Source organism: Ursus americanus, chromosome 3 (genome assembly GCF_024610735.1).
Source record: "Ursus americanus isolate L20-20 chromosome 3, mUrsAme1.1.p, whole genome shotgun sequence".
Lineage (NCBI taxonomy): Eukaryota > Metazoa > Chordata > Mammalia > Carnivora > Ursidae > Ursus > Ursus americanus.
Window position 1 is genome coordinate 24,548,543 of NC_142129.1, and position 26,496 is coordinate 24,575,038.

The window sequence follows — 26,496 nt, forward strand, 5'->3', positions numbered from 1 at the left end:
ACAATAAAGCCAAACCAGGCAAAGTAACTGACCTACCAGTGGACAAACAGAATAGTGCTTCAGAGATGCTGAGGAAGTTGGAAAACTTGTTTATAGCTATCTGTTGGAGATGCCGGAGAGAGTACTACATTGGGAGGGTTGACCCTAGATAATCCCACAGTTTCTTTCCAAATAAGATGCTATTTTAAAATTTAGAGGAGAAATTAAAGAAGAGGGTTAAAAGGAATGTTAACCAAGTGAGTATAAAAATGAGGTCTTTGGAATTTGCTGTGAGGAGGTCAATAGTTATTTTCTGTTGAGTTAGATGCTAAGTGCTGTGTGATGCTCTCAAAGCAACCATGATAAATTATTAAGTATCTGTAATTTATTACACACATCAGGGGATAATGTATTGCAGTGTGAGCTGATGTCACTAAACAGTGCTGGCTGAAGCATTTGTCTACATATTGCACAAGATTGTCTGAAAAGCAATGGACTCATTAGTAACTCAGATTGTTGCAGGAGACTGTTTTCTTTCTTATGAGTTTTTCAATTTCAAACTGGAAAATGAAGAATTGTGAAGACATATTATTCTAGTGTCCTGGAGAGACTTCTGCCCTCTGAAATTATTAGGATAATCACCAGTGTTTTCCAAGTGCAAAAAGTGAAGGGCAGAACGTGGTTCCTTCTATTTAAAACAAATATTTTATGAAGTCTTGATAAATATATATTTGGGCTTTTGACTTTTCAGTTATCTATGGCTGACATGAAATGCTATTAATCTGTTGTTTGTTAAGCTAGTTACAAGCTGTATTTTCTATTCTGCTCAGTATAATTTTACAAAGAATAATTCACACTGAGCATGCAAAAGCATGCCTCAGGTAAGGATTAATTCATAAAGCCCCTGGAGATGACCGTTTTTCATAGCATCTTCACAACCTGAGTGGTTTCTTCTGTTGATTCAAAGCACATCATTGAATTTGTTGTTTGGAGAAGAATAGAAAGTATTCTTGCATTTTCCTTCCTAGCAATTATATAGGAACCCTTGTCATATGCTGTGGCTTGTTAGCTCTGTAATACTTTGAAAATCCTTAATTTATTTCGCATCACTCCTGAAAATTGTTATTTATTTATTTATACATTTTGATTATTCTCCAGTTTAATGCCTTACTTTCTTAGGTATTCTAAATTTCACCTCCATTCTGATGTGTTCAACATCAGCTCTCCTTACAGACACATTATTCCACTCCTCTGGAGAGCTTTCCAGAAAACTTTAAAGCTTCTAACCACCTACACCAAGCAAGGAGCTGGCTGGAGAGAGGAGAAAGAGAGGTGAGGGGTATATGAGTGACAGATAGATGGGGACAGTGAAGGCTTGGAAAAGTAGAGAAAGTTCAGAAACAGGCTAGGGTATAATCAAGAACAAGATTAGGAGTACAGGGCACACCCCAGTTGCAAGTTGAAAAGTCAGGGTCCTTCAAGAATTCTGACTATGAATGTCATTTATAATGCTCTATTCACATGAAAACATTTAATAATTGACAGGAATTATCAGCTCATAATTTTAATTATCATTTGTAACCTCTTAGAATTTGGAAGGCAAAGTGGCCATGCAAACTAGATAGAATAATTAGGCTAATAGGGTGATGGAACTGGATTATCAGGAGGAGGTGAAAACTTGGTTGAAGACTATCTGTTATCATTTGTTTAATATTGTGCTTTCCCTTGTCTGAGACCTCATCTGAGACCTCATCTGATACTCATGAGGCAAAGACATATTCAGAGTGATAAGAAGGACCAGTCAAGACCAGAGCAGCGTGTCCTTCCAAAAGAGGTTTCTTCATGTGCTTGGGGGACTACTGATCCCTGGTCCCTGGGTGAATTGTTAATCCATTATGAGCAATTTATTTACTATGTATGCCTGGCACTGTTCTAAACATTTTGCATGTGTTAACTTGTATCAATCCTGTGAGGTCAATACTATTAGTGTTTCCATTAAGTTGAGGAGGAAAAATAGGCACAGAGAAGTTAAGTAATTTGACGAAGGTCATCCAGCCGGTAAAACAGAACTGGGTTTTGAGCATGGGCAGTCTGGCTGTAGAGTATGTATTCCTAATCACTATTATCTCTGCCTGTCCAGCAAGCCTCAGTAGGGTCTTTGTTCCACAGGAGCCACATTCTATGTAGGTGAGGACACAGGGCTCTAATTCCTTTCTTAGTGCTTCTGTTGATAGAGAATCCACATTCATCTTCAGCTTCTATACTCTTGTTAAACAAAAAATATGAAAGTACATTACAAATGATAAAGACCAATGAAAGTATTATTTAATTATCTCCCAAACAAATTAACTTGTCCCTTAAGTCCTCTTCTGCCTTAAATTTAAAAGATTTCTTATTTTTTCAGGGCACCTGGGTGGCTTAGTTGGTTGAGCGTACAACTCTTGGTTTCAGCTCAGGTCATGATCTTGGGGTTGTGGGATCGAGCTCCGCATCAGGTTCCATGCTGAGCACAGAGTCTGCTTGTCCCTCTCCCTCTACTCCTCTCCCCACTCTCTCTCAAATAAATGAATAAATAAAATCTTTAAAAAAAAAAAGATTTCTTATTTTTTCAAGCTGTAGGGGTGTAGAATTTGCCCACCCTAAAGGGCATTAGCTATGTGTGGCTATTTAAATTTGAGTTAAAATCACATACAATGAAAAACAGCATTGCTCAGTCACACTAGCTACATTTCAGGTGCTCAGCTGCCACATGTTGCTAGTGGCTCCTGTATCAGGCAGTGCAGCAATAGAACACAACCATTGGTGCAGAAAGTTCTATTGGGCAGCACTAGAGTGCAAAAGGTAGTATTTCCTTTCCAGTTAGGCAACATAGTAATTACATCACCTTAATATTGGACCATCTTATTTTTTAATTGTTGCCTTCATGCTTATAGAATAAATAGGATATGGTATGTCTTCACTCCTCTTGTTTACTTCTTCCTTTACACAAATACAATTGGTCATGTTCCTCTTTTTCTGTTTCTTTTGCTTCAACTCCTTCTTCCATTGTGAGTATGTGTGAAAACAACTGCCAGAGCGCATTAAGTGTGTCAACACCTTTGCCTCTGGGCAGCCTCCTTTTAGACTTGCTTCCTTCAGACAGCTTTTCCTGATCTGCCGGAGGACCCTCTGAGACAGCCAGATTGCACCTGAGGCTCTGCACTCCCTTAAATTCAATTTTTCCTTGAAGGCTTTTCTTTTCTTTTCTTTTCTTTTCTTTTCTTTTCTTTTCTTTTCTTTTCTTTTCTTTTCTTTTCTTTCTTTCTCTTTTGGTTTTTCTCTACTATGTGTCTATTATTAGGGTGGACTTCACATTTAATGCACATGACAAAGATAATGTTCAATATTCTCTTTAGTAAATCACTCAAAATAACCTATTTCATGTATGTTTCAGGCCACCAAATACTTTAGCAGCATCTTGTACATTTAATAGACCATTTGCCCTGTCATATGCTGCAGAAACTTAATAGTAGCTCTCTGGTTTTTAAAGGTCACAACCAATAGTATGGGAAGTTTGGTAGGTACCTTCACTAGAAGGCATTGAGCAAAGCCTGGACCATTCATTCCTTTATTTATTCATCTACCAGACTTTTATTCACCATCACTAACAATTCGCTTTTTGCAGGGCACTGAGGATTCCCTTAAAGGCACAACTTTTTTTTTTTTTTTAACAATTTTATGTAAGTTTTATTTACACTTTAGGACTTAAACAACTTGCTGGGAACATTCTTTTTTTTTTTTTTTTCCATTTGAAATTATTTAAGCTTCAAGTTAGGCTCACTAATTTTTTTCAAGGGCAAGCAACAAATGTGTTAGCTGAAAATAGCCAGTGTAATGATTATTTGTAACAGAAACTTGATTATGTGAGCCCAGGGAGCCTCCCCACCTCTGTCTCCCCTGTGAATGAGGAGGTCTTTGTGTGATTTTGTGTGGTGGTTCCACTGAATTCATTACATTAGAGATGGAGGACATATCATATTCATAATGATCCAACATCTGAGCAATCTTCTTTCAAGATACACCATGTTTATTCCTCTTTTCTAATTCTTCAGGATCAAATTTCCACCAGTTTTCAGGTTCATGAAACTGTACTCTGTACCCTTTTCCTATGGCCATTTCCACATATGGTTTCATTTCCTAAGCTTGTGTATTAGTGCTGTCTATTATAACTGGAGATCTCCCCTGATTGATAGTTTGTTTTGCTCTGTTCTGGTTCCAGTCATGGACATCACCTAGTTGATTAAAATTATACCTGTACCCATCTTGATGGTGAAAATAGTTATCTGTGCTGAACACAATGCCATTACGACTCTGACCAAGCAGAATTTGCGACAACATTGTTTTCCCAGAACCAGGCAAACCTCTTAAAAGAATAAGTAACTTCTGCAATTTGTTTAACTTTTCCTCTTGAAACTGCTGGTTCATAAGGCAGTCTGTTCCATTATGCTTGTCCATTGAAGGATCTTTCCAGCATTCTTCCGTGGTTTCACAGAAACCATTACTCACATATCCATCTTGCACACTCACTCAAAGGCACATCTTTTTTTTTTATTATAATGATTTTTTATTATATTATGTTAGTCACCATACAGTACATCCCCGGTTTCCGATGTAAGGCTTGATGATTCATTAGTTGTGTATAACACCCAGTGCACCATGCAATACGTGCCCTCCTTACTACCCATCACCGGCCTATCCCATTCCCCCACCCCCTCCCCTCTGAGGCCCTCAGTTTGTTTCTCATAGTCCATAGCCTCTCATGTTTCATTCCCCCTTCTGATTACCCCCCTTTCTTTATCCCTTTCTTCCCCTACCGATCATCCTAGTTCTTACGTTCCATAGATGAGAGAAATCATATGATAGTTGTCTTTCTCTGCTTGACTTATTTCACTTAGCATTATCTCCTCCAGTGCCATCCATGTTGTAGCAAATGTTGAGAACTCGTTCTTTCTGATAGCTGAGTAATATTCCATTGTATATATGGACCACAACTTCTTAATCCAGTCATCTGTTGAAGGGCATCTCGGCTCCTTCCACGATTTAGCTATTGTGGACATTGCTGCTATGAACATTGGGGTGCATATGGCCCTTCTCTTTACTACGTCTGTATCTTTGGGGTAAACACCCAGTAGTGCAATGGCTGGGTCATAGGGTAGCTCAATTTTTAACTTTTTAAGGGACCTCCACACTGTTTTCCAGAGTGGCTGTACCAACTTGCATTCCCACCAACAATGTAGGAGGGATCCCTCAAAGGCACATCTTAACCTTAAGGAGCCAATAGGCTAGATTGGGAAAATCAGCAGCTAAATAGGCAACCACAATACAGTGGAATACATGCTCCAACTAGAGGTTTCCAGTCTGCTGATGAAATTATGAATGACCAATCAGTACCGGCAGGATGTGGAGTTAGGGAAGTCTTCTAGAGGAGTAGACCCCTGAGATGAGTCTTGCAAGATGGTGGTCATCTAGGTAAAGGCTATAACAGGGTAGCGTTTGGATGTTGAATGGGTGCGGAGTTTATGGTAAGACAGAAGACTAAAGACTGAGCTAGACTGTGAAGAGCCTTGTGTGCTATGTCACAAAGTTCAGATTTTGTCCTGGAAAAAAAAAAAAAAGCACGTTATTGGCGTATATATGCAGAGGAGTAACACCCATATTCCAACTGATATTTTAGACCACACACAATGCCAACCATTGAACTGGAAGTGGAGATACTGGATATTGTAATCCAGGTGAGGACTAAGTAGGGCTTGAACTAAGGGGAGAGAGAGGAGTAGGCAGGCTGAAGAAGGATTTGGGGCTTGAGACAGCAAGGCTTAGTAATGCACTGAATGAGGGCAATTAAGCACAATGAGGAGTCAAGGCTAATCAGTGATTTAATTATCAAAAAGTTCTCTCTGGGTGAAACACTAAGTGAAATTATATCTATAGTCCTTTATTGGACTATGGGTCATAATATAAAATTTTATTAATTTTCTGGATTCCTGACAACTACTAATTATAAAATATAATAAAGATAACACAACATCAGTAGTATAGCAAGATATCCTTTTACAGCTATTTTATTAGCAAAACATTAAATATAGTGTTCAATACTGGCAAGGCTACTGTGCAATCATATATTTCTAGTAACAGTATATGTTGGCATGAATCTTTTGGAAAACAATTTGGTCATATGTACCAAAAGGTATAAAGCATATATAAATATGTTTACCTTGCCATGAAGTTATATCAAGAATATTCTTCAAAAGATGAAAAGAGCTATATCAAGGAAGTCTGTATTACAGTGTTATTTAGACCTACGAAATATTGGTGACCTAAATGTCCCAGAACAAGAAGAGTAAGTAAAATTGGTTATGTCGGTTCCATGGGGAAATGGATAGCTAAGAAAATGATGACTGTCGTGACTATCCAGGGAACTAATGCGTGCTAACGCTGATACCACATCTTCTTGCTCACAAATTGGTGTTCTTTCTGCTGCCTCTCTTGAAATAGCGTGGAGGAATGCTAACGGCACAATGCTCCATGGAAAGCCAAATACAAGAGTTAGATGCAAATTTGTAAAAACTGATAATTATGGATTTACGTGGATAAAGACTAAAATAAATCATCAATTTTTGTAATGCAAGGATGGTAAGGTGATGGGCAGTGCTCTCCAGGCTTTTTTTTCCCCTGTCAATGTTGCTCTGTTTTCATGCTGTGATGCCACGATATTATAAAAGTAAAAAAAAAAAAAACAAAAAACCAACAAAACAAAAAACCAAAACGGTTTTATTTTGGTTTCAGAATTGTACTGTTTAGGTCTTCAGCTCTTCCACAAGATTGCTTGTTATTATCCTTCCCAATTTGGAAGAGTTAGATATTTAATAATAGAACACATGTGCAGCAATTCTAGTACCACACTCTGCTTTCTAAAAATTCATTCAGCACAAATTTTGCAGAAGCCCACCTACACTTTTTGAGCTATTTGATTTTTCACAGTTTTATGCCCATGTTGTGTGCCAGCACCCATGCAAAAATAAATTGAATGCTAACCATTCTGCAGAAAAATAGACAAAATGTATGTGACGAGCTCTAAAAATGACAAACCAAGTGTTATTTTTGGATATTTTTCATGCTTGATAATAATAAATGTAAGACAGAAAGCCACAGTTCCTGTGTTTGAGATCTTGCTGTTCTGTGTCACATACCACCTGGTTATTAAGAACCGTCTCCTTTTCATTCAAACGCTTGATGCCTCTTTTCTTTCCTCCCCTCTCTCCTCTTTGCCCACTTTTTTCCTTTTCTCACATAAATTGTGATCTTTCCTACCTGAGTCCACAGACAGAGACTTGCTTTCAGAACACTGTGAAGTAATATTTATTTGTATGGTTTTGGTCCTTATGAAATGCGTTGACCTCTTTTTCCTCATTAAACTTCTCACATAAACTGTAAACTCTGAGAGGCTCCCATGTTCATTAATTTCCTTTGCACAATGCTGCGTCCAATTAGAGCCCGATAAGAACCTGGTTCTCACACTGGCACCATCAATGTCTAAGAAGATTAGTGATTTTTTTTTTTCTTAAAAAAAAAAAAAAGATACACAAATGTGAATTCACTAGGACAAAAAAAGGAAGGAAGGAAGGAAGGAAGGAAGGGAGGGAGGGAGGGAGGAAAAGAGGAAGGATTGTGGATCTTGGTTGGTAGAGAGTGAGAAAAGCCTGTTACCAGAAAACGGTGTAACAACCTGATTTCACTAAATCACTGTATCTGGGACACTCGTGAGACCCAGAAGGATTACACAGTATAATCCCTGTTGTACAGTGACTTAATGCAGGGAAAGAATTTAACACTTTTGGGTTATATTTTTGAGTTACATGATTGTTCCTGATTTTATGCCCAAGTCGTGTTGGTATAAAATCCATGAGATTTAAAATGAATATTTATTATTTGGGATTAAAATGAAGGAATGACTTATGAATCCAGTACCTTTTATTTATTTCACCCCTTAGAACTCAGATTCTCTGAAAATCAGGGTCTGGTTTCTCATGCCCCATGCCTGGCGCAGTCTTAGCCTCAGACATTTCTCCCTGTTGCTGATTTTTGATCTGCGTTTATCCTGTGTGAGTGCTAGGGAGAGGGGCCTCTTCATTCACCGTGTAGTCTAAAGGTAGGTAGCCCATTGTCCTTGGAAAAGAAATCACTGCAAATCTCTTCTGAAGAACTGTGAGGTACAGATTAATACCCCAGTGCTTCAGTGTGTAGCATATATTTTAAAAACCCACGTACATGTATTTGAGCCACAGCTTATTGAACTCTGCGATTTATTTCCTAGATAGCATTCATCAAGTTTCAGTTCTGGATAGCTTGGCTAAAATTTTGCCAGGAAGCGCCTTCATATTTTCCTTCTTTGTTCTTTTCTTTTCTTTTTTAAAAGATTTTTATTTATTTATTTGAAAGAGAGGAAGAGCGCAAGAGAGTACAAGCAGGGGGAGAAGTAGACTACCGCTGAGCAGGGAGCTGGACACAGGGTGCAGGGTTGGATCCCAGGACCCTGAGATCATGACCAGAGCCAAAGGCAGATGCTTAACCAACTGAGCAACCCGGGCACCCCCCCCCTCTTTTTTTTAAGTAGTCTCTATGCCCAGTGTGGAGCCCAGAACAGGGCTTGAACTCATGACCCTGAGATCAAGACCCTGAGATCAAGACCGGAGCCAATAGCAAGAGTTGGATGCTTAACCTACTGAGCCACCCAGGCGCCCCTCCTTCATACTTTCTCATGCCTTCCTGAAATCATCCTTTCCAGGGCTTCAAGCCCTATTAAGAGGGGTTTGGAGGACAACCACTAGCATAATTTTCATTCCTACCCCTTTCTCTTATGAAATGCTGTTGAACACCTGCCAACATTACTGTAAACTCATGTAGCTGATATGCTAGCTGGAATACTAGTGTAACCTCCACCAATGCCCACAGCTACAAATAGCCACCCCTGGGTCTTCCTCTGCTCCCCTCTACACTCTGGCCACTTTGGACATAGAGTTCCATTCCTCTGTGGTCCTCGAAATAGTCAAATAAGATCACATAGGTGATAATTATGTCCTTTTGTGAGAGAACTTGTTTTCTTTATCATAACAACAAACATATTAAATTGCAAATAGTATCCAGATACAGTGTTAATTTGTGGTTTTGTTTAAATGATAGGTCCTTTATGTCATTGAAAACAGTTACTCCTGTATCTGCTAAGAATCTTTGGAATCTAAGAATTTGAAACAACTTAGGGATAGGTTAGCTTTGGCTGAGGTGGAAGCTGGTGCTTTAAACCCTGGCCTCCTGGCTTGTCACATTGTTCTCATTAGTGACTATTTTTGTCAGTATACATTATTGTCTGGGTTTTGGTCCTGAGAAGATGAAACAAGCATTTGTTATGTCACCAAAAGCAAACAAAACAAGGAAACCCCCAAGTAAGTAAGATGACACAGGCCTAGGTATAAAGATGCAGAAATGTTTTTAAGAGAAACCCAGTTATAGAAAATGCTTCCCTTAACAGGTAGGATTTAAATCCTCTTGCCATCTTCAAACTTTGTTCTTCCTACTTTATGACCTTAAAGAGCAGAGAGAGCCCTAAGTATGTATTTTATCCATGTGATATCATATGTAGTGCAACCCCACCCTCCCACTTTTGAATCTTGATCTTCCGGAAGATTTGTTTTCAACTCCTTTTGTGGTTTTTCTTGTATTCATCTCCATATTTCCATAGAACATATTTTAAATTTATTTATTTTAGAGAGAGAACGGGTGGAGGGGTAGAGGGAGAGAGACAGAGAGGATCCTCAAGCAGACTTCCCGCTGAGCTTAGGGCCTGATGTGGGGCTCGACCCCAGAGCCCTGTGACCATGACTTGAGCCAAAATCAAGAGCTGGCTGCTTAACTGACTAAGCCACGCAGACACCCCTCCATCGAACATGTTTATGTGGCTATCCTGATTTTTTAGTTGTCATTTTATTGTCCTCCTAGTATGGAAGCTGCTGACTTAATGTCCCACCCCCAATACACAAATTGCACGTGTGTGTGCATGTAGAAACACATACACTTCTCTAATTCTTCCGGTAGGATTGTTTCACAATTTTGGTCCAATCAATATTCAATGTTTATGTCATCGTGACTGTGCACATGATGTCACAATTCATCTAGATAGGGTACTAAAGTAACCTGGTCTCTTTTTACACATATGTTGTTTTTCCTGGAATTAATAATTCCTTGCTTTGTCATACTCTTGGCTTTCTATATATTTATTATAAATTCATCCTCAAACTCTAGCAGAACTGTACATATCCTTTCTGAACATCCAAACACATCAATTCTGCTTCTTTTTTTTTTTTTTGGAGATACTTCTGGAGTCTTCCATCTTTTTGCTCTAATCTGGATTGGATGATCTGTAGACCAGTTGTATGGCTGTTAACTCTGACCTTTCTTCATCATAACTTGGAGAAATTCCTCTACCTTTCCTGTGTTAGAGTACCTGTTATCTGGACTTTAAATCTTCCTCTTTCTTCTTTTGTCCTTATTAGTATATATCCTCCCAGAAGCTTCCTAGGAAGGGTGCATGGGAAGTAAGTTTTTTGTTTTTTGTTTTGTTTTGTGTGTGTGTCTTTTTTTTTTTTTTGAGATTTCTGCATGTCCAAAATAGACTGTTTTACCCACACACTTGATTTATAGTTCAGGTGATTTTATGTTTGTCTAAAATAAAACTCAAGTTTCCTCAGCATTTTGAAGGGATTGCTCTGTTTTCTTCTGACAAGTGGTACTGCCACTGGGAATCCTGAAGCTGTTCTGAGCCCTAATCCTTTTTCTGCAATCTGTTTTCACTCTTAAGTGTTTTAAAATTTATTTTAATGTTCCTTTAGGTAGGTCTTCTCCATTTCTCTTCCTACTTTTTTCTTTCGGCTAGGCAATTGGTATGTTCAACTCAAAAACTCATGTTCTTTAGTTCTCAGAAATATTTTTCTTTCTTTGATAATGGCTTCTCTTTATTTTCTTTTTGAGACTTCAAAATTTGAAAGTTAAACCTCCTGAATGAATGCTCTTATGTCATGATGACCTTTCCTCTTTTCTTTCTTTCTTTCTTTCTTTCTTTCTTTCTTTCTTTCTTTCTTTCTTTCTTTCTTTCTTCCTTCCTTCCTTCCTTCCTTCCTTCCTTCCTTCCTTCCTTCCTTCCTTCCTTCTTTCCTTCCCTCCTCCTCCTTCTTCTTCTTCTTCTTCTTCTTCTTCTTCTTCTTCTTCTTCTTCTTCTTCTTCTTCTTCTTCTTCTTCTTCTTTCACTTTCTAAGTATTTCCTCAAACTTTCTCTTAGAAGTTATTTATTGAGATATTTCTATCTCACTTGTCCTTTTTAATTGCTAGGAGCTCTTTCTGAGCGCATTAATGTTCTTCAAGTTATCTTCTACTTGTGTCTTGTTGCTGTGTCCTCTGAGTTCATCTCTTCTATTTGGTGAGACATTAAGAATGTGGTACTGGGACGCCTGGGTGGCTCAGTCAGTCAAGCATCTCTCTTTGGCTCAGGTCATGATCTCAGGGTCCTAGGTTATCCTGGTTGGGCTCCCTGTTCAGTGGGGAGTCTCCTTCTCCCTCTTCCTCTGCCCCTCCCCCCTGCTCATACTCTCCTCTCTCTCTCTCAAATAAATAAGTAAATTCTTAAAAAAAAAAAAAAAAGAATATAGTGCTGCCATGCTGTTTGGAAGCTTAGGAAGTGTGGGAAAGTTCACTGACCGGTGGCTTTACTGTAAAGTGAGCTGGTAGACTTGGTTATTTGGTGGGAAGACATCCATATGATATCAGTGTGTTGTTACCCTTCAGCCAGTTTCTCCAGAGAAGATTCCTCTAATTTCCGGCCTGGGAGATGAATGTTAGGCTGCTGAAGTCTGAGTGCCCAGCAGGGAAAGGGACCAGGGGCTCCCCATTCAGCATGCAGGCTTTCATTTTATAGAAACTTGCTTAGGCCTCAGCTATGTCTGGTGTCCCTGGCTTTATTCTCTGTAGAAAGCGATGCTCACATCTTCTGTGCAGAGGGACTGGAGTTGACAAAAGGACTTACAAATATTTCACCTAACTTTGTTTTGAACGCCACCTTCTGGACTTTCTGGAGCCTCCGATTCCAGGGCCTTTATGGTATTGGATGGAGTGATAGCTTTGTTTCTCTCGTCATCAGCCCCATCCCCACATCTTGTGGGCTTTTGTTTCAGTTTTTTTCTGCTTTGGTAAGTCAGTTATGACCTGGTCATAACATTGATGACATTTCTTTTTAGCTTTCATAACATCGATGACATTTCTTTCCTCTTATCCTCCTTTTATACTCCGCAACTTAGTTGGATATTTGGAAGAAGTGGAGCTCCAATGCACATGCTCTATTTTCACACTTAACCAGACCCTGGGCCACACAACAGTTCTGTGTTGCCGTGGCTGCCCTGCTGGTGAGTCCGGGTTAGCTACAGGACAGAAGTAATCCCAGGGCATGTATCAAGTGACCTGGCACCATTTCCTGCTGTTTGAAAGGCGAGAGGGGAGAGTAAGAGAAGAAAAAAGGAAAGGAAGAAAAGGAAAATGGAGTACGATAAAGAAATATGTGGGGGGAATTAAAAGATGAGAGAGAAGGGGGCTGTTATGGAACAGACAAGTGAAAGCTATTGATGGACAAATCGGCATGAAGATGTCTCCATCTTCCTCACGGTCTGCCTAACCCCTCCTCTCATTTCATTTTTATTGCACTGACAAGGAATCATAGTGCTTCAATGAATGGTCCCCAGACCCCGAGCACCTGACTGAGGCTCTAATTCTCTTGTAAAAATCAGTTTTTAAGTTACCCAGTCATGCCCTGACTCATGAAGCTAGGCTTCATAATTTTTATTTAGACAAGTTTTCTTGTGTATCCTCTCTTTCTCTTGTAGGCTTTTTTTAAAAGTGATTTATTGTATTTTACATGATGTTCTATTCCCATATTAGAACTTACATAATTCACAGTACTCAGGGGAGGCAGTGTATGTGGTATATTCATAGAAATATGAAATGTCAAAATTCAAAGGAATCTTGAGATCATCCTGTCAAGCACCTTTCTTTTTACAAATGAGGAAACTGATAGCCAGAGGGGCTGTGTCTGCCCCGGGTCATAGAGAGGGAATGTGGACATGATGAAATGTGGGGATGAGAAAATTATGTCATGTCATCAGTGAACTTGTTGTTATAATGAAAGAACCATGGCCTCTGTCACTATTCATATTTCAGGGTATTTTTTCACAAGCTAAACTGTTTTTCATTTGTAGATCTTTACTTGCTATATATAGTTGAGATATAATGCATTTGTAAAGAGCATGAGTTTTAGCTGGGAGTCACTGCATGAACGGAAATTGTAGGAATTATATCACAGAAATTTATGAGGTAAAAAATTGTTATCCTTTTGTCATTTGCAGTTCTGATCGGTTTTCATTTTTGTGCTTGGATGATGTTGGGACTATTGAATGCTTAATGTTCTTTTCTAAGAACCCCCTTAGATAAACGATATAATTTAATGCAAGATGTTATAACACACCTGGCAAATTTTCTGTAACATCGAGGATGTAGAAGTTTCTTAGTTTCGGTGAGTGTTTGACAGTGAATCCCAAAATGATATAATTTTGCCCTGGCTTGTACATTTTCACAGTTTGCAATAATAGGAATAAAATGTTTAGAAAACTATTCTCACAAGTTCTGACATGTTTTAACATTGAAATAAGTAACGCCATACATATAGCAGTTTGATTAGTCGGGATTAAAATTTACTGAACCCAACTGAAATCCTTTGTTTTTAGGATTGATGCTTTGCTCTTCTCCCTTTCAAGTGGCCATTTCAATGGTTATTTACATATTTATTTTCTGTGTTCCTTCCACCCCAAGGTGAGTTGTCTGTTTCTTATTGTGGAAGAGTAAAATTAAATCCCCTTTTATACATAAATGTGGGGTGTTTATTACATCATATTTAAATTATTAATGACAATCACATTTTCATGGGAAATACCAAACTCCTCTGCCGATTGGTAGAATCCATTAGAAGTAGATTTTACTGTTTTCTGGCTGGCTAAAAATCAATCATAAGCTCATTTCTGAAATGTTTTCTGACTTGTTGATCCTGGTGCATATCGATGTACTATAGAGCTATTTCTTACGTTTCTCTGACCACATATTCCCATGATCACTGGCAGGAGCCAGTGAATCTTATTCACAGTTACTAGATTCCATTCTCTTGGCCCTGTGTCCCCAGGCTACCCTGAATTATATAGCATTTCTCACATCAAATTGTAGTATTTATTTATATATTGTGTTATGTACTATAAGTATGTTAAGACCAGGGACCATGTCTTAGTCATTTTTGTAACTGCAGATTCCAACAGAGCATCCAGCATGTAGTAAGGGCTCAGTTAATGCTCTGTGAGTGATCGCAGACATGCCTGGGCTTGTGGGGGATAGATAGAAAGACACTTTTTTGAGGGGATGTTAATGAATGAAATTTCGGCCTAACCTAAACCAGACTAAGCATTTTTCTAAATGGTTCACGCCTGATAGTATAAAACTTTGGAGTTTTCATTTTGATTATCCTACTTTACCTGTTGTTGCTGTGTTTAATTACGTATATTGAGATTTAATGACGAAGAAGACAATTATTGAGAGATAGCAGCGAAGTACAATAAGTATACTTAGCTATTAGGATAAGGTTCATGAGGCCTTCACTTGACTGCTTCCTAGCTCTGTGATCTTGGGGATGGTTTCTTCAATATGAAAAGAATTTTATAATGTTTACCTTATTCAATAGCACTGGGATATTTATGAGGGTGAAATGAGACATTAAAACATGGTGAAGTAGGGCTTTTTGAGTCCTTATTATTATTTTCTATTCTAAAACAGATTTTTCATTAAGGAAAAGGTAGTAATTGATTTTATTTCTGTATGGGGGAGTCTTGCATTTCAAGTTATTAATTGTCCTCTATTTTAGTAAAATCTAGTCCAAAATTTATTTTAACAGGAGTCCTTTAAACTTTTACAACTCAATAAAGAAAAAACAAATCACCCAATTTAAAAAGTCAAAGAACTTGAATAGATATTCCTCCCAAGAAAACATACAGAGGCTACCATGTATGTGAAAAGATGCTCAACATCACTGATCATCAGAAAAATGCAAATCACTACACCAAAGTATCACATCACACCTGTTTTATATGGCAATTATCACAAAACAAAACGAAAAAACAATCAAACATCAAAGTATAGCAAGTGTTGGCAAGGATGTAGAGAAATTGGGACCCTTGTATATTGTTAGTGGGAATGTAAAGTGGTACAGCTGTTATTGAAAACAGTGTGTAGCTTCCTCAAAAAAATTAAAGCTAGAACTACCACATAATCAAGCAATCTCGCTTCTGGGTATTTATCCAAAAGAGTTGAAATTAGGATCTCAAAGAGATACCGTACTCCCATGTTCATTGTGGCATTATTCACAATTGTCAAGCTATGGAAACAACCCAAATATCTATTGACAGATAAGTGAAGAAAGAAAGTGTGGAATATACATACAATGGAATATTATTCGATCTTGAAAAAGAAGGAAATCCTACTATTTGTGATAACATGGACTAACCCGGAGAACATCATATTAAGTGAAATAAGCCAGTCTCAGAAGGACATATCCTAAATGATTTTGCTAAAAAGAGGTGTCAAACTTGTAGAATGGTGATTACCAGGGGCTGGGAGGAAGGAGAAATAGGGAGTTGTTCAATGGGTATAAAGTTTCAGTTATAAAGGATAAATATATTCTAGAGATATCCTACACAATATAGTGCTTATAGTTAACAGCATGGTATTATGCACTTAAAAATTTGTCGAGAAGGTGGATCTCATGTTTAGTGTTCTTACTATAAAAAACAAGCAAACAAACAAACAAACAAACAAAAAACGGCAGTGGCAGGTACACAAGGAAACTTTTGGAGATGATGTTACCCATCAGGTTTATTACCCTGATTTTTGTGATAACATCATAGTTACATGCATATGTCCAGACTCATCAAATTGTACACATTCGACATATACAGTTCTTTTGTTTATCAACTACACTTCGGTGATGCTGTTAAACTTTTTTAAAAGAAAGAGTCCTTTATTATTTTTTTAAAATATTTTATTTATTTAATTGAGAGCGAGCAGGGAGAGCACAAGAAGGAGAGGGAGAAGCAGGCTCCCCACCAAGCAGGGAGCCTGATGTGAGGCTCGATCCCAGGACCCTGGGATCATGACCTGAGCTGAAGGCAGACGCTTAACCAAATGAGCCACCCAGGTGCCCAAAAGAGTCCTTTAAATAATTAAAATGTAAAATAGCTTGCTATCAAAAACATGTGTATTCAGTCTCCTCTCTTTTTAGTCCTATTTGAATCCAGGAAGTTAAGTATATAGCTCTATTTTTAACCTTTTTATATCTTGAACACATAGATCAAATCCTGCTGTGGAAAATGATCTTGCATTACCAGAGAAACACTACAAACTCTTGCATTTCCTTAAAGAGTGAGTTTTTAAAAGCTTTTCCTGCATATTGTTGTTCTCAGAAGTCCATTTCTTCATTTAGTCACTACTGTACATTGGTCACAGGGAAACTCTTGCTCTAAGGAGTTGTTTAGCTAAAATAACAATGACATTTTAGCTATCAGTTCCTTCTTCCTTAAATAGAGAATGTCATCACCTTTGAATATTTGTTGAAAATGCTGCTTTGAGTAGAGGCCACTGATTGAAAGCCAATACATAATAGAATTCAAGTAATGCTGACAAGTAGAATAGGATATTTCTTGAGCGCTGGATAGAAGAATGCTCATGGTTTGCCAGCTGTGAAAGCTGCTGTTGAGATCCTGTTGAAAGGGTACTTTGGGCAGAAACTATTTGGAAATGACTTTATGTTATATACACATATAATATAGATGCAGGGATGCTTTGCTTTTTTTGAATGATGGCATTTTTAATATATAGACATGCTTATTATCTCTTTATTAGATCATTCCACTATATCATGAAATAGGAGCTTCTTCACTCAGTCATCTTACATCCAATGAATGCCCACAGGTGGCAGGCTTTACTAGACCCTAGCGATCTACTGAAAAGTAAGGTCTATGAAGTCAGGAGCCTTCTCTATCTTGTTCACTGCTGTATACTCTGTGTCTAAAAAGCATCTGACAAGTAACAAGTGTTCAATAAATATTTGTTGGGTAATTGAAGAAGAGTAGATCCCATGGATATCCTTCCCCCTCTCAGTAATTAAACTTAATGGCTGTAATTCTGTAATGAATTCCTAATCTATAACTGAGTGATGAATTTCTAATCTAACTGCGATGGGCTTAATTCACAGCCCAATACTAATTGTTTTTTTTCCCTAGTCCAGAATGGGTAAGAAATTTAAACAGTACTCACTTTGATTCCAATAGTTTTGGCATAAATGTTTTTCCAGGCAATGGGCTGGAAAATATGAAATTCTCTTCTCTCAGTGAGTCTGTTCATATTGGGCCTTTGAGCATTTACAGGGAGTTGGTTTTATCTTCTGAAAGCTTCTTGTCATATTGTTGGCCCCATTATCTGGTAATCTACTTTAAAAGGCAAAAACAAACAGACAAAGCAAAATAAAAATCCCCAAACACTCCAAAATTAGTCCTCGGAAAATAATCCAAAGAAATACAAATGCGTACAGCACCTTAGTAAAACTTACTTAAAACTGGTCAAGTCCTCCTTCTTCAACTGTTCCTAACCCCACATTTGCTGTTTTGACCCTACAGAGAATCCTTTCTTTGCCCAGCTCCAGAGATACTTCTGATCCAGATGGTGCTCTCTGGGCTCCCTGGCTTCTACTCTTGCTCTCGCTCCCCTCCCCTTTCTTCCCCCATGTCATTTCTCTTCTCACTGCCTCCCCTTCCTGGTTTCCTCTTTTTTCCCCTCTTCCTGTCTTTACCTGAATCTTTCCCACATACTGTACCTACCCATATCTCCTTAGGTATTTACAATTTTCAGAAGTGGGAAGAGGCAACACATCAGAAGTTTCAGTCTAGCTTGTGGTGGGCATGAGTTTCCCTTTTGACTGTAGGACTTTCTATAGTTAACACCCCATTGACTGGAATCTCTATTAAGAGTTATTATTCTGTGTATATTTGGGGAATGAAGTTTGAGGTGTTTGAAATAGTGTTATAAGTGAATATTGCTTGATGAAAATGAGTTGCCATTTCTATTTGGGGTTTGTCAGTTTTGATTTAAAAAATGTACAACTAATATGTTTTCTGTAACAAAAATTAATCTGTTGAGTGCTTATTTAATCCCTTATTTATTCACAGTAATGCATTTGGAAGATAGTAGCATCCCCTTGATGTCTGGATGAGGAACAGAGGCAAAGAAAAGTCACATAACTTATCCACTTCACTAGTCAGTAAGAGAAGGGCCAGGATTTAGAGTCAGGAAGTCAAGCCCCAGGGAAGAGATTCGTAACCACCATTACCACTCTGTTCCTCTGAGCAAGTGTTTAGAACTGTGATGAGTCGTGGCCAAATTAGAAAGCCTACTAAGTATGGACACTGACCTTGTGAGACTCTCCCAACCCAGTCTGCCCCCGGAGTATCAACATCTCTCTGAGATCCCAGAGACAGGGGCAGAAGGGGGGCAGGAGTTGGCTCTCTGCACCAGTCCCTTTCATAGTGGCTTGTCCCCACTGCTGCTTTTCACGGGACACGGAGAGGAGTAGCATCTGGCTCATGTCTTTTCTATACCAAGAGTATCATTCCTGTATTTCTTTGCTTTTCAGAGTCCCTTTAAGAGTCTGCATGGCATTTGATATAGGAAAAAGGATAAAATGTTTTAGAGAGAGAGAGAGAGAATGAGCACAGATTTAAGTGCAATTTTGCTGTTTTAATCCATGTTGTTAAAGATAACACTTTTCTTTACTGTGATGTGCGAGATAAATCTTCTCTTTCATGAAGTGCACTTCAAGCTGACAAACGTACACACTTTGATCATGTTGTGCACTTTTCTGCTAAGTCCCAGTTGTACACCACATATGGAGATGAAAATATTGTTACAAAAGGTGTGATTACACTTATTTGAACCTTAGAACAAATTTTACTCAACTATCACTAAAGAACCAATTGTATTAGACCAAGTTGCTCTTTTATTTATATCTCCAGAAAGAAAGAAATGATGTCAAGGGTATTTAGGGTGGAGAGTTGTGGTACTGTGATTTATAATAAATATGTACTTGGTTTTTCTCCTGTTTTAGGGACAGAACTCCTAAAAAATTGTTGGAATCTTGTAAGTGATGAAAGTAATAAAGGTGTCTTTTGTTATATTAATAAGGTAACCTTGGGAAAGCCCTTTGGTATCCTGAGGACAAAGGCTGGTTGCCAGGAAAACCAACAGTGTGATTGATTATCCAGTTGGAACTTCTAGGAAAGGGGAGGAGCTGGAGATTACGTTCAGTGACCAGTGGCTGATGATTTAATCAACCAGGCCTATGTAACGAAGCCTCCATAAAAACCCAAAAAGACAAAATTTGGAGAGCTTCTGGATTGGTGAACACCTAGAGATTGGGGGAGAGTGGTGTGCTCAAAGAGGGCATGGAAGCTCCGTGCTCTTTTTCCATATCTTGCCCTATGCATCTCTTCCATCTGGCTATTCCTGACTTCTATAGTTTTATAATGAACTGGTGATCTACTAAGTGACATATTTCCCTGAGTTCTGTGAGTTGCTCAAGCCAATTAATTGAACCCAAGGAGGGGCCTTGGGAACCTCTGATTTATAGCCAGTTGGTCTGAGGTAGAGTTAACAATCTGGATTGTGTGACTGGTGCCTAAAGTGGGGTGGGAGAGCAATCTTGTAGGACTGGACCCTAAACCTGTGGGACATGACACTGTCTCTGGGTAGATAGTGTCAGAATTGAGTTGAATTTTAGGACACCCAGTTGGTGTCCAGAGAATGGGTTGGTGGTGGTAGGGAAACTCCTCCCCTCCCAGGAATTGGAACTGGGATCTGGGAACTTTGAAGAGCTTATGTGTTTTTATTGTCTTTAAGAAAAAAACAAAAACCCATCATTTGGTTTTGTTCGTTGCTATTTTCTGAAGGCGCAGTCATAAGAAATAAATAATGGTTGACCAACTAAGTCACATTTTTATTTGGTCAATAATGGTCAATTATAGACAGTTTTTTTATGGTCAATCAAAAATTGTGACCAATTTTTACCAATAGTTTGGTCACTCTCTCTGACAATTGATAAAATGGTAATTTTGTTGATTTGCTTATGTACCAAACCAGTCTGTCATGCAGATATAACAGGTTATACAACCAGAGACTTGACCTGATTTACTTAGAACTTGACGGAAATTGTGAGCCAACCAACACTGGTAATAATCATGTTGTTTTAAAAAAATCATATTTAATATTCTATACACAGCTTTGTAAGTAATTTCATTCCTAATAATTTAATCCTTCTCGATTTTCAGCACAGTTGGAACTTAGTGCTGTGACATTGTTTCTTATTTTTCTCCTTCCACATTATTAGTGGAGATTTTGTTCTTAAAAATAAGCAACAACTAAAAACTTGATACTTTATCCTTTCAGATTGCTTTAATGAAACTTATCTATTGAAATACCGGGGAGTTTTATGATCCTAGTTCTGTTGTCTGAGCTGTCCTATAATTCCAGTATTGTGCTGTTTATAGAAGTTACTTTCTTTGTGCAATAAATTCCTTTGGAAGAGGAGTTCTGAAATTAAACAATAAAATTTTATTAATTATTTGATGTATTCTATCATTTTAGAAATATAATATTTTCATTTCTCTATAAATCTTAATTTGTATAAATGGTAAGTGCCCCTTCAGATCCCCATTCAGCAAAAGACCCATTGGCTTTGCCATTAGGACTGCTCTACTGGCCCTTGAAGGATTGCTTGGCTGCAGAGAGCTGCCTTGCCCAATCTCTAACCCTACCCTTACCCTGCTACCTCAGGATGGGGCTCACATGCAATGTCTGATGGAGCCATTCTAGTCTCAGAGCTCCCTGTGGTGTTGGGAGCTTGTCATTGGGCCACAGCCAGCTGGACTTCTCTGCTCAGTGCTGCTTCCTTTCTTGACCCTCCAGAGGATGGAGGCCAACAGAAAATATGCATTTCAAACTTCTCCTAAGGGTCTGCTTCCTGGGGAGACCAACCTGTGACAACACTGTCTCGGACACTTTAGACTCCCACTTCTTAATAATCTATAGGCAAATGTTAAATGAAACAGAACGTGTGGTTGTTTTCACAGCAGCCTTTGCTGCTTAATAGTTGGCACCATTAAGAGTTTCATAGTTTTTACTATTGTATTATTCTTTTAAAGAGTTAAATTCTAATTTTCAACCCAGATCTTCAAAATACTTATGGACCCCCTTTGAAAAGAGACTTGGATCTTTAGGGTAGGAATTGGGGGGTTGAAGAGGAGAACATAAGTAACTTTTCCCATTCTCTCGCATTGAAATTGCCCTAATCCTATTGTGTTGACCAATAATAGGTGAAAAGTGAAATCTAGTCATCTTATTTAGGGCATAGACAAATGGACAAGTATCACTTCTCAGAATTTTGGATATTTGATAATATTATACAAGGAATAGTGAAGGACTGAAGAATATGATCGGTTCACAATCCCATGTTCTAGGTCTGAGCAGCAACTATCTCCCCTGTCAGGTTTGGTGATGCTTCTTATCTGGTCACGATGATGATATTATTAACAACAATAATAATGTACCACATTTGTATAGACCTTTATGATAGTACCCTTTTAAATTTGATTCTCTTGGCATCTCTGGGAGATGGTTATTATGAACCTTGTTACAGAAATGAGGAAACTGAGAGGTGAGAGATTTGTTTCAGGTCACACAGAATCCACTCTCAGGTCTTCTGATGCCAAGTGTGTTTTCTTCCTCACTCCAGTATCTTTTTGCACTGGTAAATCAACACATATGAACATACCTTTCATCTCTCAGACATGAGACATCAGGCTACTCACCCAGAGATAAAACTTATGAAATGAGGGGCGTTTGGGTGGCTCAGTTGGTTAAGTGTTTGCCTTCAGCTCAAGTCATGATCCTTGGGATCCAGCCCTGCATCAGGCTCCTTGCTCAGTGGGGAGCCTACTTCTTCCTCTCCCACTGCCTGCTGCTCCCCCTGCTTGTGCTCTCTCTCTGTCAAATAAATCAATGAAATCTTTAAAAAAAGCTTATGAAATGGAATTATTTACAAATTTACTCTTGAATCAAGGAGAGCAAATTTTTGTGCCACCCTACAGATGAAAGAACTAAGGCTAAGGTGGTATTGTAATTCTTGGCACCCTGATAAAAACTGCTTTGGGCGGCAGACCCATTTCGATAACAACTTCCTCTGAAATATCAGGGTCCACATTTTTTTACTTCTTTTATGTCACTTATTTTTTAACATATAATTATATGCATCCTTTTGTTTCTGTATTTGACTGAGAGGTGTTTGAAGGCAGAACTATGTCATTTCTATTTCTCTATGCCAGCAGTGTCTAGTATAAGTCTTCCATCTATTCACTCTACAAAGGTTTGTTAAAGTATTAATGTGCAAAACACAGTGATAGGTGATATGGGGTATAGTGGTAAATGTGAAAGACAAGGTTCAGTAGTAATGCAGTTTATAGTCCAAGATGAGGAAAAAAAATAACAAAATAAAAGAATATAATTATCGTGGTTGCTGTAATGCAAAGGAGAAGTGGAATATGAAGGACTTCAGGAAAGTCTTTCTGAAGACATTCATTTGCAGGGGTAATTGGAAAGTTTTGAGGGTGGACTGGTTATATGCTGAAGAAGTTTAAGTCAGTTCTAGGAAATCTGCATAGATTCTAAGTGTCTTAAGTTCTTAATACTCAATAGAAGTACTGTATTTGTATAGCTGTCAATTGATTTATAAGGGGCACCCTGCTGGGTTTTAAAAGAATCTGTAAATTTACTTTATTTTATTCATCAATCATTTGTATCCACTTAACCATTAAACAACAGGTATAGTCAATTGTGGATAAGCAAGATGACAGAAAAAGTCTAGACTTGGAGTCAGGCAGACGTGGCTCTGAACCTGGGCTCCAGCCTCTTCCTAGCTGTTGATACTCCTGTTTCTCAGTGTCTTCATCAGATATGTGGTGATAATACCAGTCGTAGAGTGCTGCCATTAGGACCAGTGAGGTATCAGTGAATGAGACTGAGAAAGAACGGTCTTGTGTATTGTGAAATGTACATAAAGTGTTCGGTTCTGTAAATGATCTTCTAATTATCATTAAATAATCAAAAGAAAAAAATTACATGAGCAAGGAAATCAGACAGCAAATTCCAGAAAACAGCCAATTTTAAATTCCTCTGTGCAACATTCTTTTCCTTCACTTTAGGAAAGTGCTAAACTTTAGAAATTATTTCTTGCAGAACTGGGAAGCCCACGGAACAGGAAAGTTGGTGTCCCTTGAATTGAATACAATCAGCACTCTTTCAGGTTGAGATATGGAAAAATAGATGCAATAGACATATTCTTTGTTGGAGGGCAACTCCTCGTCCTCCTGCTCATGCCAGGAGTCTGAATCAAGTCAGAGACTCTCTTTAAAAACAAAAGTGTTAGATAATGTAGGAAAGTACTGTAGGCATTGTAGGTATAGGTATTGTTGGAAAACATATCTTTGATGAAGCATGAACTTTTGACTAAATTTCACTGGTATTTTAACCAAACCCTAACAGTATATAATGACTTCTTTTGAAGTCATAGCACCGTTTCAGGGGTGATGAATTTTATTATTGCATTTTGATATATCCTATGCAATCATCTTTCATCATTAGATAATTTTACATTCTCATCTGGCTTTTCTTTTGTGTACATCTTGTCATTCAATTATATTATAAGATGCTGAGGACAGGCAATCTTTGAATGTCTGTAGCTCCTGAAACATAGTAGACCATGAGTGCTTATGAATGGATTAACTGTCAGACTTTTTGACTGATGTGAAGATAGAAAGTGTGAATGAGTTTCAGGGCTAAGAAAAGAATCCTAATCTTCTAGCTCTGATCATTTGAGAAGTAATACAGCTCACAGTTTAATAAAATATCCATAAGACATCAAACAGCAAAATGCCGTGTGGAACAGGTTCTCCATAAGTATTTGTTCAGCTGAAATAAATTAATTGTCTAGTCCCTCTTTCCAGGAAAACACAAAGTGACCAGGCTGACAAATGGAAGGCAGAGGCATAAAAATATGAAATGGATTTAGACCATGTAAAATGCAACCTAACTAACTCAGCTGTTTACAAACAAAAAAGTTCGATAGATCCATAGTGAATGAATAAATCAATAAATTCAGACTAAACAAGGTCTGGACCCCCTGTTTGTCTCATCTGAAATAGTCATAATAAAATGTTTTCCGCCTTCATTTCTTCCAGCTATGGAGTCAGTAGTAATCTTGGAAGATACTTAGGATATGACCTGTCTTTAATGGGATGCTTAAGTAATCACAGCAATTTAATTAAAAGGGCAGTCGTATTTTAAAACAGCTATTGTTCCCCAGAGTGTTACAGTTTTGTTCTCACATTTCTGTAGGTACCTAATGCTTCCACTCATCAGTTTTTTGTTTGTTCGTTTTTTGATTTTTAAGAACATGATGCAGTCCTCAACTTACCACTAGACTGTCTCAAAAGTTTCCTTCTCAAAATATGTGATCGCTCCTTTCCATTAGCACTTGCTAGCCCCCTCTCCAAAGCTTGTGGTTTTTCAGAGCTCCATCATTCACCTTTTCCTGTCTTTGATTTAAATATCCCCTCTGGGGGCACCTGGGTGGCTCAGTCGGTTAAGCCTCTGCCTTCAGCTCGGGTTATGATCTCGGGGTCCTGGGATCAAGCCCCATGTTGGGCTCTCTGCTCAGCGGGGAGTGTGCTTCTCCCTCTCACTCTCTCTCAAATAAATTTTAAATAAATAAAATAAATAACTAAATATTCCCTCTCTCTGATATGTTTACTCCCAACCCTTCAACTGCTGACTGCATCAGCACCTGACAAAATTGTTACTACGTTTTCCGTCTCTCTATTTAGCTCCAGATCAGCTTCTGCGGTTTGATGTTGCATGGGTACTTCAAAGACAACCTGTCCTGAATCAAAAATCATTCTTTTCCCCTCTACGTACCTGCACACCCTCCCGTGGTGCTTACTGTTTAATGGTGACATCACACAAACAGGCCACAAAGACCAAAACCTTGGTCTCGTGCTTAGTGGTTTCCCATTACCTCACTACTTACATAAAAGCAGTATAGTCTAAATAGGTACAATTTTTATTTGTAATTTCTACCCCAACAAAACTGGAAAAAATTGTACGAAGTTTCACTGACTCTAACTCACATTCTAACAGCTCCACTGGCTCCCCCTCAGCCCCAGCGGCATTGTCTTGGGCATCATTTTCCGTTGCCTCTTCCAATAACCTCCTTGTGGACCTCAGTGCCTGCTGTTCTTTCCACTCCGGGTTGTCCTGTGCCTTAGTGACCCTCCTCCATTTTTCTTCCGAGAAATGTAACATTCACAGATGAAACAGATCTCTATGGGCTACTTAAAAGAGTGAAGAGATAGAAACATTGAGTGAGGCAGTTAAGCACTTTAATTATTTATAATCTTCCACAGGACCTGCACAAGCCACGCATGATCTGGGCCCTGTCTACCTCTCATCTTCCTCTCACACCTCTCTCCCTCTCATTCATTAGCTCTGCTGACTTGCTCCTGCCCTGCTCTTTCTTGCCCTGCTCTTTCCTGCCCTTTCTCATGCTGTCTTCACCCATTCTCTCTGCTTTCTGACCTTGACACCACTTTAGGGAGACTTTTCCTGAACACTCCTCAATGTAAATTAAATGCCCTTGCTCTTCCTCACAGGACTTGCCATAATTTATAATTATATACTTATTTTTGTTGTTTTGTTCTATGTTAAGCCTATTTTACCTCCAATGTTTCTAAACTCTGAAGGCAAAACTGTGTCTATTATATTCACCATTGTATCCACAGCCCCTGTGCCGTATCTGGCAGATAGTGGGCATGCAATAAATATTTAAGGAAGGAATGAATCAATCATCACAACTACTAATGGTGTATTGGTAGGCTAGCTATCTACAGGCACTGTCTGTGGATTATGGGCAATTCTCACCCCTAAAAAGGTTAGTAAGAGCATTGCTATTGTAGGGATAACTTTGACCATGCTCTAACTTATAAGAGATACAACCTTCAGTACTCCAGCACTGTTATCGTACGTTATTGCCACACGTGGTAAGTCTGATCACAGCACACTGGACACCCATTGTTTGGCTACCAGACATTTCTTCTTTACTTGGCTACCTGAGGGTTAGGGTTAGGGTTAGGGTTAGGGTTAGGGTTAGGGTTAGGCATAAAACTCATCATGTAATTCTCCTACTTATGAACT

General features: G+C 38.5%; 1 protein-coding gene and 1 pseudogene across 2 annotated transcripts in view; one reads left to right on the top strand and one right to left on the bottom strand.

Annotated features, from left to right (window-relative positions):
- Positions 1 to 26,496, top strand: part of GRM8 (glutamate metabotropic receptor 8) — a 723,043-nt gene that overhangs the window by 315,268 nt on the left and 381,279 nt on the right. The gene's annotated exons all lie outside the window — the stretch shown is intronic.
- Positions 3,799 to 25,608, bottom strand: LOC123789496 (NEDD4-binding protein 2-like 2 pseudogene; annotated as a pseudogene).